The 18,087-nt window shown below is 36.6% G+C and overlaps 1 protein-coding gene across 1 annotated transcript in view; it reads left to right on the forward strand.

Annotated features, from left to right (window-relative positions):
* LOC131049244 (vesicle transport v-SNARE 13) overlaps window positions 1-18,087 on the forward strand; it is a 68,753-nt gene that overhangs the window by 7,910 nt on the left and 42,756 nt on the right. The gene's annotated exons all lie outside the window — the stretch shown is intronic.

The following is an 18,087-nucleotide window of genomic DNA, read 5'->3' on the forward strand; positions in this document are numbered from 1 at the left end:
CCCCTTTTTGTTGACATCAGTTCTTTAGTGAGGATTAGCCTATTACCCTGACCCTCGTAGGCTAATGGGATTGGTTAGAGGGTCTTTTGAGGATTGGTATCATCCCCAGTGTTCAAAGTGCTTCAGTTTGGTCTTCGTTTGGCATCATTTGGACATCATTTTCTCTACTTACTATTTTTATTAAGTCTTGGGATGTTAGAGATGGACCCCTGCTATTTTTAGTAAAGGGGGTATGGTCATATGCAGTCTCCTCATGTTAGCTCCTAGTTCAGACGGCGTTCGAAAATACAGAGTATTCATGGAGATATTAATGTTTAATTGGCTCAATTAAACATTAATTATTTGGAGATTATATTATTAAGTTATAAAATGACTTTATATTATAAAGCACTTAAATGAGGGTCTATTTATCATGAGAAGGGGGCCAAGTTTATTAATAATTTATGAGCACATAACCCAAGGTTTAATTACATTATTGATGCCAATGAAATATTATAACATTTTAATGTTAATTAAGAGCTTTTTGAAGAAGTTCGAACTTCTTGAGGAAATATAAGTGTGCAAAAGGAATCGAACTTCATTATGTGATTGGAGTTTTTGATTGAAGTTTTTGATTGAAGTTTCTCTGGAGCATTGAAGTGTAGAATACCAAGGGCCTCTGCAGGATTCAAGGCTTGTCTGCATTGGAGAGCGTGGCTTCTTCATTATAACAGCATCATCTGATTATGCTTGTGAGAGTTGGCTTCATTTAGGAGTCAATATTGAGCTGATTGGAGGGTTTATTTCAGAGTTTGTTTGCAGATTGAAAGAGACTACAGTGCGCTACAGAGTCGTGAACAGTGCCGTGAACAGTGTGCATGAACAGTGCGCTACAGTAGTTCGAATTCTATAGAAGGGGTTTTAGAAAGGTGAACAGCTATATATATTTGACAAGGGCTTTGCATATGAGGAGAATCAAACTAATATATCAAGGCAGCCATTGAAATTTCAAGTTTTCTATCTATGGTTATTGTATTAGATAATCATTACTTCATTGCATCATTTGCTATTATGATTATATCATGAAATTCTTGGAGGTTGCATATGTTTAATGGAGATATAAGTTGCATATTCACATTCATGGTAACATTCAACATTGATCAGCCACTTAGCTTTCATGCCAACTGTTTGCTTAAATGCCTAATGGCTGTAGGTATACATTGGGATGCATGACAAGTGTTTGTCTTAATGTCAACTAGCTGTACTAGTTAATTTCAGTCATTACATGTGTGTGTAAAGGTCTAAAACAGCTAGTATATCATTTCTATAACAACCTTGCATTGTTAGAAGCTTTCCATAACTTCATTTGCAGCCTACAAACCCAAAGAAGACAATAAAAAAATTCATAACAGCGGCTTCAAACATTGTATGCCAAGTGTTTGACAATATTCCTTGGGGGTTCAAATAAGCGAAACAGGGTCATATTAGCCAAGGGATACAACATCTTCCAATGGTCTGTTGCCATTCCATGTTTTGGACTAGAAATCAGCTTGTTTTCCGTTCTTAATATTTCATGTAAGGTGTTTAGTTATTATTCTTCTGCTTTCCTATAGGAATCTCCATATGGCCGAACCTCATACAGAAACTGCCATTACCAAATCTCCTTTTTGGAGCAGGATCATCTAGGTATTTTTTTTGAAATATCTTGCACCATAACCAGTTTGGCTCTCAATACATCTTCCAAGCTAGTTTGGCCCTAGGTGCCATGTTTTGCATTCTCATCTTTTGGAGTCTTGCACCCCCTGCTACCTTTGGTAGGCATGCCATGTCCCATTTAACCTATGGGATTTTCTTCTCATCCTTTGCTCCTTCCCATAAAAATTTCTTAAAATATCTTTCTAACTTTGCCTGTACCTTATGGGTAATATGAAAGCAAGACATAATATATATTGGGACTGCTGAAAGAACTGATTTTGATCATCATCATTCTCCTTGCTAAAGCTTGCCATTTGTTGTTCCATGCTTGGGTTTTATTTCGGCAATTCTCTATCACAATTTCCCAATGCTGAGATTGACAGGTGCTGGATATAAGTGGTGCTCCTAGGTACTTAGTTGGAACATTTGTTATTGCAAATCCAAGCTTATTGACGATCCTTTTGTAGCGCTTTCTTAGTATTGAAAAATATTAATGTTGATTTCTCCTTATTAATTGTTTGCCCTGAAATCCTTGTGTAGTCTTCCAATGCTTCTTTCATTGTCTCAAACTCTTTCATGTTTGCCTCTCCGAATAAGACAATGTCTCTTGCAAATTGAGTGTGTGTGATTGGGCTCAAACCTTGCGCCACTTTGATGCCTTTCCATAAGTCTCTTTCTTTTCTTAATTTGAATGTTCTTCCCATAGCCTTTGCCATTAAGATGAAAGGAATGGAGAAATGGGATCTCCTTGCCTTATCCCATTTCTAGCTGAGAAGAATCTGTTATGGTAAATCAATGTTCTATTAAACAATAGAGACAAAAGCTCTATATACAAAATTTACAAAAGACGATGTTTCTAAAAGAAACAATTGTAAACAGAAGTTGAAAATACAAACTAACTAAAGACGACTAAGAAGACTAAGATGACCATTAAAGAAACATTACAATATTCTAATAGAATCCTCACATTGAGCCGTTGACATTGATTGTATATCTTGTAGAGGAAATGCAATGGTTTATCATATTTATCCATGGCTCATTGAAGCCAAATCTTCTGAGAACTTCAATAAGAAACTTCCAATTGACCCTGTCATATGCCTTGCTGATATCTAATTTGATCATCATACCTTTAATCTTATCTTTATTTATTGTATGAACAACTTCATTTGCCACTATGATGCTGTCAATTATTTCTTTGCTTAGACAAAATCCACTTTGCTCTTATGATATTATATTGTTTAAAATCTTTTTCAGTCGGTTTGCCAATACTTTTGTCATGATTTTGTAAATTGTATTGCACAAGGAGATAGGGTGAAAATCATTGAGAGAGCTATGTATTTGCTTCTTGGGGATAAGAGTGATCACTGTATTGTTGATATCTTTTACAAACTTTCTTTTCTTTTTAAATTCCTCCATTGTTTTCCATACATCTTTACCTATAAAATGCCAACATTTCTAATAAAAGCTTGTCGGGAATCCTTCTGACCCTAGAGTTTTGTCTGGATGAAGTTGAAAAGTTGTTGTCCATACTTCCTCTAATGTGATTGAAGCATTTAACACGCCATTATCTAATTCTGTTACACACTTAGTGATTCCGTCCAGTATGCCTGCATTATCATTTATATCTTGCTGATGACGCTTTCTCAATAGCTCTTCAAAGTGTTTAACAACTTCTATTTCAATCTCATGCTTGCCTCTTGCATTTTTTCCATCCTCCATGACTATGCCATCAATTCTATTGAAGACTCTTATGGCTTTTGATGAAGTGTGGAAAAACTTAGAGTTCGTTTCCCCTGATTTTAACCATGTTTCCCTTGCTTTATCTCAGCAATATACCTCTTATCTTGTAAGAATTTCTTTATGATGTTCTTTTAGTTGTTTTTCCTTCAAAAAATCTTCCTGAAACATACCAAACTTAATTACTCTATTCTTTAATTCTTCCATTTCTTGTACCATTCTACCCTTTTCCTCAAATATGTTCCCAAATACCTCTTTATTCCATGTTTTCAGTCTGGCTTTGATGAATTGTATTTTTTTCACGAAAATGTAGCTTGGGGTGCTTTTCTCTCTGCATTCATCCCACCACTTCTCTATTAATGGTAGCAGGCCCTCATCTCTCCACCGCATTCGACAATTTCTTGAGTCTTCTGATTCTACAATGGCAGCAGGCCCTCATCTCTATTAAGTAAGCATTGTTTGGTTTGTCTTCCTTCAGAATTTTCATGAGTATTGGGAAATGATTTGAAGCTGATATAGGTAGTCTTGAGGTATCCAATATTGTATCTCCCTCCATCCAATTGGGAGAAATAATAAATCTGTCAAGTTTCTTTGATTTGTTTGTGAAGCCTGGCCTGCAGTTGTTCCATGTATATATACCATTAGATGTTGGACAATCAATCCGTCTGATCTTAGTGATGAAGTCTCTAAAGTCCTCCATATTTTGATTTACTCTACTTATGCCTCCACTTTTTTTTGTTAACTCTGTTATTGCATTGAAATCTTCCCCTAAGACATACAACCGATCCCCTAACTATTTAAAACTTAATGCAATCTCCTATCGCTGTCCAAGTTGCTTTCTTATCCACTGTCTTTGTGGGTCCATATAAATTGAATAATATGAATTTTAGGGATGAGTTGCAGTCTGACACCCAACACTCCATCCAATTGGAATGAGTCTGAATTGGGTCAATCTTGATATTTGTATTTTTCCATAATATAGTCAATTCTCCTAACATCCCATTCGCCTCACTAAATACTCCCATCCTTGTTGTGCAATACTTCTTGAATTTATCCGCTTCATCCTTATTGAGTTTTGTTTCCTGGATTAATATTATGTTTGCTGAAATCTTCCCCAAATGGTGCTTTATTAAGCATTGCTTGTCAGGGGCATTTAAGCCCTTGACATTCCAAGTGGATATCTTCATTGACCCCCAATTAAGGGCTTTGCTCCCTTGGTATTAAATTTTTTTTTATGCTCACTAATCCTCTCTCCAATGTCTCCCCTTCCCTTCTTTGCCTGTTGGACTTCCTTCCTCTTCCTTTACAGGTCTTGCCCACCCTCTTAGCCATAGTCTGCCTAATCCATCTTGATTCAACAATTCCTATCTCATCATTCTTCATGAATTCTTCCTTTGATTCCAACTCCTCCATTTCCTCCATCTTTTTTCCCATTATATCTTGGCTCAGTTCCTTTTCTTGATTTGTTTGGATTTCCATCGATTCTTTACTGGTTTCGTTGAAGTTCATCTCCTACTGCTGTTATGATTTGTTGGATATTCTGCTTTCTATTACCATAAGCGATCCTTCTTTCTGGGAACTGATGTGGTTGATTCCATCCTCCTTTGGCTATAGTCCATCCTCTTGCTTCGATTCTTGCTCAGGCATTTGGGTTTGTGGTAATTCTGTGCTTTGAGGGAGAATTTCCCTTTTTTCCTTTGGTCTCTATACCATCTTTGGCTTTTGGTTCTTCTTTTGATTTATCCCTTGTTTTTTCTTGGTACAATATATCTCTCTATGCTCTGTACTTGTACAAGTGTGACATAAGTTTTTGATTTCCTTGACTTCCACCGATTGCAACCAGTGCTGCCCTTCAACACAGTCGGATCTCATTTGGGATCTTCTTGACCGTTGCAATTTTCATCCTTGCATATAGGTATGAGTCTTCTTCAATTATATCTGTGTCTATGTCTATAAGAGTTCCCAAAAACCTTCCAATTTTCTCTAAGCTTTCTCCAAACAAGTACTCCATTGGTAGATTGTATAAGTGAATCTAGACTGGCTGATTGTAGGGGCACGTTTTGAGAGGGTTGAAATTCTGGTGCTACTTCTGCATATGTAATGGGAATCCATCCATTTCCCATAACCCCCCTTGCAGTACCTTTTCTCTTTCTTCCTCAGAAATGAAGATTGCAATAAAAAACCCTTTAGGAAGGAATTTGACAATTTCTTGAGTCGTCTGATTCTACAATCCAAGCTCTAATCTTTCTTCTATTACATTTTGGGCCTATAAATTTGCAAATAATTGAAAATTCTTCAAGTAGTCCTATGTCCTCTTGCGTTTCTTTCATCAGATCAATTGTCTGATAGTCTTTATGATCACATCTTTGTGATTTATCCAAATTCTCTGTTGTGTTCATCTTTGAACTTTCCCTGGGATCCTCTTCCTGCCTTAGAATCATTTGTGAATCTTGATTTTAAGTTTTCAAGCTATTTTATTCGTTTCTGCAACAACCATGTTTGCATCACATTAACCTATCCTAATACTTACCAGATCCTGCATAAAACTGATTAGAAAGTAAAATTCAGAAATCAATAAACCAAATGCTTGATATATTGAATTTTGATGTAAAACAGCAGAAGCCCTAATTTATTGGGTGCAAATATCACTTGATCGCTGGAGCAGTTTTTAATTCAGAAACCCAATTTTGGCAGATTGTGGCAATGGTTTCCAAGGAAATTGAATTCATAATCTCATTTTTCTGATTTCCGATCTTATCTGCCCCATAGCCCGTGGAATTGGTGATTGTGCTAACATTTGAAATTTGCAAATATTCAGAGATTGTTTGTGAATATTCAAATATAGTTATGCAAATACATTTGAAATATATTTTTTAAAACACTTTATCAGTATTGTGAATATTCAGAGATTATTTAAAATGTATTTTTTAAAACAATTTATAGAATTACAAATACATTTGATATATCATATAATATTATATTTTATAATAATAATGACATTTGAACCTTTGATAGTTTGATGCTTCGTCATTGAACAATGGTATTATAATATTGATAAAGATAATTGTCTAAGTTGCCAGTTTTGGTCTCCACTCTTAGACCAACTCTTTGTAATCAAATTTTTTATGTGACAAGAGATCCTGATAAATAGTGGGGATTTGTGCATGGAGACTCCAATGGGGTTGAGGAGTAGCACATCCCTCATGGGGGTCTGGGGGCAACACTCCTAGCAGGGTTGAGGGGGCAATGCCCTTTGTGGGGTTTGGGGACAAAGCCTCCACTACCAAGTCAAGGCAAGGCCTTTGAAACCACATAAACCATCATGGCACACACCATTTTCACAATTTCATCACTTAAGGGCAAAATTAGGCATGTGGCACATTTTTGTTTATAAAAATATTTTTTAATTTTTTGTTTTTGTTTGGGTGGCCCTTGGGTTTGCTTGGGAGCAGGGTGTACTCAGACCAGTTTGGCGTGGGACTGGGATCGCAGGGGGTGTACTTGGTAACAAATGAATTGTGAATGACCATACTAGGCTGTGTGCCAAATGGATTTAACTCAATTGGAGCTTGATAGGTGTTGTTGGGCTGATTGCTAAAAAATATGTTCCATAGAGTTTCTGGGATAGGGATGGGGGGATGTGTTACTAGGATGGCTGGGATGGAAGGCCCTTTTTAGGGAAATGCAAGGGATGGCAATTAATAAAGAAGGGAATATTTAAAAAATACAGGAAATTTCAGTTATTCCTATATAAGGCATTCATCATATGCATTATAGAACCATATGAGATAATGTTAGAGCTGAATTGGAATTGACATTAGAGTTGACTTAGACACACATATTAACAAAAGTTCATTGCTTTCATTGTCAATGTGCTTTTTATATAATACAAAAATTACAACAAAGTCCCGAGGCTACAAGCAACAACTACAAAATGACAAAAGCATACAAAATCTGCCACAGCACCTAATCTTCGTTTGGTAACTCTGCATCAAAATCAGAGTCCGAGTCTGAATTAATCCCAAGAAAATAAAAGATAAAACCTTTGCACAAATTTATGAGTGAGATGCATCATAGAATTCATGGGAGGTTGTTCACATCAAAACAAGCAAAAAGGAAACTCCATGTTTAGCCAGACTCATAATGCAACTTCTATTTCTTATTTCATTGCCCAAATGTGTCACAATAATTTTGAAAGGTATTAAGATCGCATTACTGTTTCCTGTATGAATATCATGTTTTATATCTTGCAGAAATTGGGGATGGGTCAAATAATAAATATTTAAATCCACCATGAGGAACAGTCAACTTTGGGATCTGTTAAAAAACTTGTAAATCAAACAATGGTGGTTGAAAGATGTGTCATATATGTCCATTCCATAATCAATAAAATAAAAATTACTCACTTGGTTCTTTGTGTGCAATCATTTGGGTGTGGGATTTGAAAAAATTCTAAAGAAGTTTTCTTTACTCAGGATTCATTCCAACGTTTTGTATTCATTATATTTTTCTATCTGTGTTGCATTTTGATATTTTCAATAGCAATTATTATGGGCTATGCCGTAGATCATAAGATTTGCAGAATCAGATGGGAAAATTGGCAGGATATTCTAAACCTACCGAAACAAGGAAATGCCAAACAAGTTTTCTGAAAGAGAAAATGTAACTTACTGGGAAATTTAGGTTGGTAAACATTTCTATGGAAAGAATGGTAGTGTGAGAATAATTTTTAGGATGGAAGTGAAAAAGCAAGTAGAAAATATTTAGACCAGCACATCGAAAAATAGAAAGTACACAATGTCCACAATTAAAAGAAACTGAAAATCAGATTTCATGGTCAGGCATCAAACAAAATCCTTTTTTTTCCTTTTATATATATATTGTCGTCTCATTTGCTAGGCAGTAGGAGATGCCTGGCCATCACTTGCCTTTTTTTGGCTGTTTAGGAAATGTCTTTGTTTTTCGTTTTTGCATAGGAGACAGTCTTAGGGACATTTTCTAGCTGTCCCTGCATCCCTGAAATGCCCTGGGGATGGGAATGGCCAGGTTTTTCTACGGGACATGTCACCATAGAACAAAAAGGATATTTTTTTATTTTGACAAAATGCATTCATAAAACGTAGCAATCATGTAAGTTCCTTCACAAAATTCATCCATCAGCTTTGTAATATGAAATGTTTGATACCATGCATGTTTAAAATGTAGTGTATATACCGATATTTTTTTTTTTTTAGCTCCCGTTTCTTTGGTATTCTCAGCATTCAACATACTTGAACCAAAGGGGCTTAATTTTTAAGATGTTGTCTTTAAAGTCTTTGACCAATATGGGTGCACCCATCAGTAACAATGTTGATTTCCTCACCCTAGACTTGGGTGGCAGAAGCAATGTGCACCTTCCCTTTTCTTCTTTTTTAAATGGACAATGAACATGAAAGACAAATAAATTGTCCTGACGTAAGATAGGGGCTTCTGGGGCATTCCAATGAATCAATAATTTCCTTGTTACTGTTTCACACACATTTATCACCTTGCTGAAGGAAGATTGGTTTGGTATTATTTTATGCAGAATGATAATAACTGGTTTTAATTTTCCGAATAACTGCTTCAGCAGCCTATGCTTGATTATATTCCATGGTATTATACTATGAGGAAGCTTAACACTTGCTACTGCAGATACAGGGCTTATCCTCTGTCTAGTGGATATACACCAAATTTTGTTGCTTTTCCTTTCTTTCATGATCCACTTTCCTTTTGATCATCTTGTTCCTCTATGACCTCTCTGACCCTTCTTGTTGGTTCTTTTTCTCTTCCCTGTCTTTGTTAGCATTTTGCATTTTTTTGTTGGCAATGTTTAGTTGAGCCTCAGAATTATGGAATTTGATTGAGGTGGTCTCCCTGGATATGTCTTCAAAATTGAGCAGACTTAGTCTCCAGCTTTGACATTGATAGATTTTGTAAGCCTTGATTAACTTAAAATTTCCGTCAGTTGTGAGTGTGATAAATCCTTCAAACCTACTATTGTCTACTTTCCATTAGAGGGTTCCTCATCTTTTGAGTTAACATCCTAATCTTCTGGATTAGATGGGTTGATCCCTTGATTTAAATGCTCCTATGTAACAGTTTTGAGGGCAAAATCATGAAGAGATTCCTTATGTTGGTGTCAGTGTTTTGAGGACAACAGATTGGATCTGCGTTTGGAATCATTGTTTATGATATTTCCATGCCATGATCAGTTTTCTCTCTTCTTCCAGTATCACAATTCATTATTTGATTCCGAATATTCTTCTAGTTGATTAGGGCTAATTTCATTTTTAATCTTGGAGATTGGCTATGCCCTAAGTTTGCCCTAATTCTTGATTTCCAAATGAATGTGTGGATTTAGAGAATACCTTTCACCTGACTGAAGCCTGCAAGCAGATTAGAAAATCTCTTACAACAATAATCCTAGTAAACAGGTTAGTGAGTTCATATCAGAACAGTAGTCAGATTAGTGAATCCATATCAGAACAGGAAATCGGATTAGAACTGTAAACCAGATCAATGAATTCATCTCAGAACAGTATATCAGATTATCATTATCAGTAGCAGAATTATCGATTCAGTCATTAAACATTTTAAGTAGTGTTGTGACGTTTTTATGCATTGCCCCATTGCAAATGGGGACCCCCACTTTTTTTTGCTTTCTAGGTTAGTTGTAGTGTCTTTGGCTATTAACCTTTTTGTGATGATAGCTCTCAAGGCTTGGCAATGAACAATTTTGTGATGATCATTCCATTTGATCATCATCATCTTATGCCTTCAGGGTGAAGAGTCAAGTGTTGAGTCATGAGGATTGAGATGATTGATGCAAGATAAAGGCTTAGACTGCGCGAGAACACTTTAATAGTGACTAAGGACTCTTTGAGTTGGCAAGGTGATTGATTTTCGCTCAAAATTTGGCTAAGTTAAGTCACAGTCAGTGACCCCCCAAAACCCCTACTGTGCCTTGGTTCACAGTCAGTTACCTCTCCAAAGTCTGATCTAAGATAAGGATGCTTTTGCTAGGCGGAATGAACATTTTTGAAGATGAATATTTGATATTTGATGAAGTGGAAGTGATTGAGTAAGTGAGGCTAGCAACTTTTGAGCACAGTCAGTGCCCTACCAAATGCTCGACCTTTCTCAGTCAGTGCCTTGTCTAATCCACGACCTCATTTGAAGCTCAGTCAGTGCCAGGTGAAATCTCCCACCCAAAGATGGAAGAAGATGTTGAAGTTGACGATCAAGATAATGGTGAAGGAGGATCAATCCAAGGTGTTTGAACATGAAATAAAAATTAATGAAGATCAACAAGTTTGGAGACTCAATTGATGTCCAAACTTTCTCAGTCAGTGATCCCCAGAAAGTCCGAACTTTTCCAGTCAGTGGGGTACCAAAAGTCCGAACTTTCTTAGCTCTCAGTCAGTTCTCCCTCAAAATTCCGAAATTCCTTGGATGACTGTCAATGCATGCTAAGAACTCCACCCAACTTGGATGAAAATGTCCGAGTTGATGATCATGCTAGTGGTGGAGGAAAGATCAATTCGATGAGTCAAGCAAGACAAAGAGAGATCAAATGAATCATCAATGAAGTGAAAGCATGATGTGATAGAGATTGGAAGTCTTTGCTTCCACTTGAAGGCCCAAAATGTGACTAAGGCATAGTCAATGCCCCCTTGAAAGTCTGGCCTGCCGCTGTCAATGCCACCTTGAAACCCCAATCCAGCTTGATGGTATTTCCTTTGCCCTCCCAAAACCACGACCTTCCTTTGCCACCTGAAAAGCCTGACCTGCTCATGCTGATTGTCAATGGGTGTTGAAAAGCCCGAACTTCCTGAGAGATTACTTCCCAAACCAATGCAGATCAGGCATGTCTCAGACCTGAAACCTATCAAATCAGACATGAAAGCAGTGAAAATCAGACTTGCAAAATCAGAATCAGACTTTGAAGATGAAAATCAGAGATCGAACAAAGGGAAATCATTTTCAAATTTAAAGAATGAAGTTGTTCTCTTCTATATCTTAATCAAGGTTTGTTTGCTTTTCAGGATATGAAGATTAGAGGAGGGATGAGCTATGAAAAGCTTAGCAACAAGTGATGAGGATCAGCTCCAAGATGAAGGCTCATCAGCTCACCTATAACATCAAGATCACACCATTCAAAACTTTTGCATATGGAGGAGGGTCTAAGCCATTGCAACATTCTAAGTCTAAAGCTTATACAAGGCAACAGATAGGATGACTTCCATCACAAAGGATAGACACTATAAACTTGTTTCATGAGATAAAGACTCACCATCATAAAGGAAAAGATAGCAGCATCTCCAAAGCACGTGTAGAGATCAACATCAAAAGGAAGAAAGTTTTCACAATCTTGAATTTCCTCTTAAAATCCAAGAGTCATTGCCAGAATAGCATGAGTAATCAGAGATGGAAGCTCCAAGGTGGAGGTGATTAAGTCAAAAGATGATGCAATTTGGGAGTATCTCCTTCCTTCATCTCATTCCCTCCATCATCACTACAGGAGCTTGGAAATGTCGAGTATTAAGAGATATGCCTCAATCACCTACTCCTGTGATGAGTTAGACTTGAGCTAGCTAAGGTGGCATCCAGTCATCACCTATCCAATCACGTCATCATCACTTATCCAATCACGTCATTCTAAGACAAGGTGTCCAGATTCAATGCACCTAGCTTGTCCATCAAAGAGGATAACTACCACATGGGCACAAACTCCAATGCACCTACCCTTATCATCTATTGGTCAATAATTCAATGGAGGACATGTGTCCTATATTTTGTAGATTTATCATTGGTCAAGCATTAAATGCTTTGTAATGGGTGTAACAAACCCTAATTAGGGTTTTCATCTTTCAATCGCGGCCATTGATATGGATTTGATCTTGGCCCTCCATTGTAATAAGAGCACTATATAAGGCTCCGCTTCTTCATTTGTAAAAGTTAATAGATAGGAGAAAGTAGTAGATAATAATTAGATAGCAGTAAGAATAGAGTAGGAGGGATGGCAAAGATTGTTGCCAAGACTTTGTTATAAGCAGCATATTAATTCCATTGAAGATATGGTGAACTTTGTGTGTTGATTCAGCAATTTGCATGGTCTCTACTTCTCATTTATTTTCGTGTTGTTTAGATGAATGGAACTTTGTGCATGATCAATGATGAAATTCGTACATCCATACTACTAACACCTTGTTGATTGTAAAGTGCCTTGCGTAGTCAACTGGATCCGTCTTAGCCAAGCTTAACTTCAATTATCACTCCTTCATTGATATGTTTCACCTTGAGGGTGTCTATGCTTGTAGTGGTGATTTGAAAATCATTAGCTATTCCTAGAAGGTTGCACTAGTCTTGTGGAGATGTTTGCTACATGTCAAAGCAAAGCTTAGTTTAGTTTCACCAAAGATTGTCCATTGCTTTTACATTCCTAGGATTAGATTAGCTTTCTCAACCCTCATCCTTTTTCCCCTTTTTTAATCAAGTTAGTTTCCACGTCCTAGCGACATTCAAGCATTCAAGATTCAATGTAAGTCTACCTTGTGATTCCAGCAATATCACATCAAACAACTGAGTCTATCCAAGAGCATGTCAAGACCTAACATTCGGAACCTTGGAGTCGAAGTCTACCTTGTGATTCCAGCAATATCACATCAAACAACTGAGTCTATCCAAGAGCATGTCAAGACCTAACATTCGGAACCTTGGAGTCGTCCCATTTGATCACGTAGTTTAGCACTTGGCAGGATTTTGTTGAAGAGAGGATAGAATACTTAGTATTTTATTCTGTGTTTAGTGCATAAAAACACCATCAACAAGTATTGTGGAGGGCTCAACCATGTGACTTCAATGGGGTGTCTCAGACCCCCTACTCTAGGCCAAAGGTGAGGTGGTCTACCCAGTGAGGCGCCCACTTTTCTGTCATCCCCTCATCTGGCCAACCTTTCCCCTTTCTCTCCATGATTGGTCTCCTTGCACCATGGTAGGGGAATGAGGCTGCAACAGGGTGCCCTGGAATGCCATCTCCTCTAGGCCCAAGGGCAGTACCTTTTGTACCCCTTTGGCCTCATGGAACCATCTAGTCTCCTCATAGAGGTGGTGTGCACCCCTCTTGTAGGCCTGCACTCCATCCACCGTGGCTGGGCACACTCAGAATATATGAAAATATATGAAACAACTACAGAGTATACTAGTCTGATTTATATTTACTATGACATATATAAATAATCATATCAACAGTATGTGATTAATCATAAAGATGTAGAAATAATTATGTAGATAATGATATGCAGAAACAGATGTATAACATTGGTACAACACTTAATGATTTGCACAGAAATCCATACCACACTACAATAATCAGACGGACTGCCTGAGGGTTTGTGTCTTAAAATATATCAGATTCTTAATGCCTTAAAATATTCTGCTTTTATTCTGCTCTAAAATGGAAGACATATCCAATTCCAATTGATGATGGATTAATCCATTCAATCTCCTTTTATACACCTCAATATGCCCTTTTTCCAATGGTTATACCTCTTAAACGAGGTCGGCCCAAAACAGTAACAATTTATCTTTATTTAATTTATTTAATGTATTAAATTCTGGGTCTGCCCTTTTTTAAATTGATGTATTAATTTCATTAAAAAAGGTCGGTTCTTTTCCCTTTGCAATTATATTTTATTTTTTATTTTGTTATCTTTTTCCCTTTGTTTCAGGTCAGTCCTATTTGCTAAAGCATGGGTTTAGAGGCTACTTAAGGCTGTGATTTGTAGTATGATGCCCTAATCTCAGACGGGGCATTACATTCCCTGGTTGCATGTACAAACCAACCCTGCCCATGAAACATGTTTCCTTCCAAAAACATCCTCCCTTGTTTTTGTTGAATGAAATAGAGCCTGAAAAAAGCCTTGGCCAAATTTCTTGTCTTATTTGCCAAGGTGACTTCCTTATTGGCACCAATCTCTTTTGATGTGCTGCCTTTTGACAAATTCCAGTAAATTGGAAGACAGGGTAGCACCATTGATTCTTCTTACTGCTGGCTCTAGATTTTAATTTTTCAGATTGATGTTTGATATCTCATCTGATGGAGAATCATGTTTGGGAGGTAATCACTAGTCTGCCTTCTTGAACAAAGCACCTGTTTTCCTTTGCAATCTTTTTATGCCTTGCCTTCCTAATCATAATGTGGTTCTATTCTTTCGTCTGCTTGTCGTAATCATCAGTTGCTTTCTATTACATCAACTACTAGTCCTATCATTACTTTTAATTAGTACAAGATTTGAACCAGTTAGATCAAGCTTACAGGAAGAAAAAGGGAGAATATTTTAAGAAATCAGTGAAAGTTTATTTAATTGGATGTAGGAACTTCAGCTAGCTTATTTGCTTTCAGTTTGTTTAATCAGGGAGTTACAAGCAGATAAATCTCTCTTATTGGTCCCAGCGTATTTTTTGTTTAAATATTGAATGCCTAGCGATGCATGTTAGTTTAGTATGCTATTGGGTGGTCAACTCACCCTAGACATTGAATACCTAGTGATGCATGTTAGTTTAGTATACTATTGGGTGGTCAACTCACCCTAGACATAATTAAAGGATTAGGCATCCTAGACAAGCATGATCATACCATTTTGAGAATTCTTTTCTTTATTGAGATCTTGTGTGCAGCAATGTGTTAAGAGAATCCATCCCAATGTTTGATTGCTTGAATGCTTGTTGATATATTTTGTTTTGTCGATTATGGATTTATAGTTAACTGCCATGTGGATTCATGGCCTATGGTTTACAATTTTTGAGTTTTGGTCCTTTCCAATTCCAATCACTTAAAAAGTGGGTGCATGGAGTCATGATGGGATGTTTGGTTGCGTTCAGCGTTCAATTGGAGCTGTGTCATCGAAGGGTAAATTTGGTGAAATTCATGTTGCAAAGGACATTTTTGATGATTAGTTTCAAATTATTGAATCTTCGTATGAAATGACCAGGATAAATTTGACACCCATTTGACAGTCATTGGGCTATTGTTTTTTCAATTGCCATAAGTTTCGTATGGACTCTGTTTTCAAATTGTTGGATAATTACTATAGATCTTTGTAGTGGTTGAAGATTTTTTGTTGCATTTGGAAATTTCTAGCCTACTCTTGATTCAACTGAGTATGGAGCCAATTCCATATGTTTCTTTCGTTGTGGTGACACGACTTTTGCATTTTTCAATTTTTGAATGTGTGATATCGCTGGATTTGATAGGGATGATAGTATTTGTATCTCATCAGTGATGGATTCTTGTTGCATTTGATGGGTTGGTTGCCATGTGAGCATATGGGCCATCTCATGTAGTGGGCATTAATCTGTTGATTTCATTGTTTTGTAGCTTGCTTCTTGGAATTGGTTTGGGTAGGGCTAACACCCCATTCTGTGCTGACATGCATATTAGTTTGCAGGACAAACACCCCATTCTGTGCTGGCACACATATTAGAGTATCCAACACAGATATGGGTACAGTACGGCAAGGATATTGTAACAAAAAATGAGCCCTAATTTTGGCTGTGGCAGATACAGCCAGATGTGGTATTTGGCAATTTACAGCTGTATCTACAAAAAATGTTTTAGTTGAAACCCATATATTTAAAAAGACCAAGCCCTGAAAATCCATTAAAATGTTATAAATCAATAACTGTCTATCTTTGAAATCACCAGCTAGAAGCAACGGTGGATTTGAATCATGAAAGCAGTGATTTTGGTTTCATATAATTATAATTTTTGTTACTGTGTAATTCCTATGTTAAGTCTTTACTTTCCCTATGTGCTGCTGTATTATTTTCCCTGCATGCTGTTGCTGTGTCAAGTATGTGTTACCTTTTGCTTCCGCTGGCTCCAGTGGTGATGTCAGAAAAAAGATGATAGAAGTTTGTTAGGCTATTAACTTTGAACTTTTAGCCTTTAGTTTTTTATTTCAATCATTGGTAAATAGTGTACAAGTATGCACAAACGAACATCAAGATATACAAAATACCAAAAAGCTATGATGATAGGCGAAAAGACAAAGAGGAGGCTCCAAGTAAGTAGCGACAGAAGAGCAGATCACTATTAACATCGTCACAAGAGCATACCATTATAACAAAGAGACCATTATTTGTTTTATTTTTATTTTTCTTCTTTATCATTGTTGAGTTTAATGCTAAGCTACTTGTTCAGCCAGATGTCGGTCCAGTTTGAACATGGTGTGGATTCTGAACCAATCTGCCCATGGGGTCATCCAGGTTCCTGTTAATCAGGTCTGGATTCTGTGAGAATGAACCCAGACAGAACCTGGGTGAACTTGGATAGAATCCACACAAACCCACCGTAAAAAATGCTTTCTTCAAATGCCAGATTGTCTGCAGTTGCAGGATATTTTTCTTCACCACATGGCTTTGTTTAGTCAAGAGCCTTGTCCCTTTCTGTGACTAACTAGGGTATGGGCCAGATTTGTAACAATAGGAGGTAGTTGATGCGTGAGGGAGGCAACCAACCATTTCTGGATGTTTTCTGCAAGGAAGCGAAGGGATTGGGTGTCAGCTGGGTCACATGAGAAGGTGGCAGTTTTGTGCAAGAGTAGGTGGTCCTATCATAAAAACCCATGAGAATATGTGGTTCTATATTATTAAATTGTGAAAGGTATATTCTCTATTATTATTATTATTAAATTGATGATAATGATTTATTTATTAATTATTTTTATAGGAAGGGCCCTTTATGCACTATTGTTTAAATATAGTCATTTCAAGGATATGTTATTAATTATCAGTCAATAGTTCATCTTCACTCAATCCAAATTCCCATATTTGTATGTAGTCATGGACGAACCCTAAAAGAATGGAACTCAGATTTTTTAACTGTACCTAAACCTATGTGGGCAACTTAGGTTCAGTGTGCTGAATTTTAGTTTTATCATTCTATTTGATCATGTACTATAAACATAAATGTTAACGGATGGGGTAATACTTTTTGTTAAAAGAAGGTAACTAACCAAAAAATAAAAAAGAGGACACTAATTGCCTGAAACTTATAAGTTTTCTTGAAACATACTTCTAGTAGAATAATTTGGAAATTTGTCAAAAGTTTTCTTCTCTCACCTGAGATGTTTGTGACATAATTCTTTTGTTCTAAGATATTTCCTGGACTGTAAAGTTGGATATTCATCTTGGGAGCTGAAAATAATTTTCAGTTTTGTATCTTGTTGTCTAGATTAATATAATTTTGATTTCCTCGAAGTATTTATGACACATTAGGAACAATAGATCTGATGTGAGACGTCAAACAAAAACAGTCAGATATTAACAGGTCTAATTTTATGCATTCAGCAATTTGACAAACACAATTTCATTTGTTCAAAACATATATTATAGATTAATATTTTTCTAGATGCCATTTGAGTGTTATGAGGAAAAGAACATTTTCAACTAGCTGAGAGCCAAGCACAGCAATCGCATTTTATGAAAGATGACGTGTCATTAATTTTGATATTATGTGTTACCTTTTATTTAGTTTATCTATTGCAAATAGTAATCTTAAAAACATCAGTACATGCAATGTCTATTCTTCTTGGATACCTGAAATAATACCAAAGTCATGTACAAGAGTGTGGAATCATATTGCACATTCTG

This window comes from Cryptomeria japonica, chromosome 8 (assembly GCF_030272615.1).
Source record: "Cryptomeria japonica chromosome 8, Sugi_1.0, whole genome shotgun sequence".
NCBI classification, from domain to species: Eukaryota; Viridiplantae; Streptophyta; class Pinopsida; order Cupressales; family Cupressaceae; genus Cryptomeria; species Cryptomeria japonica.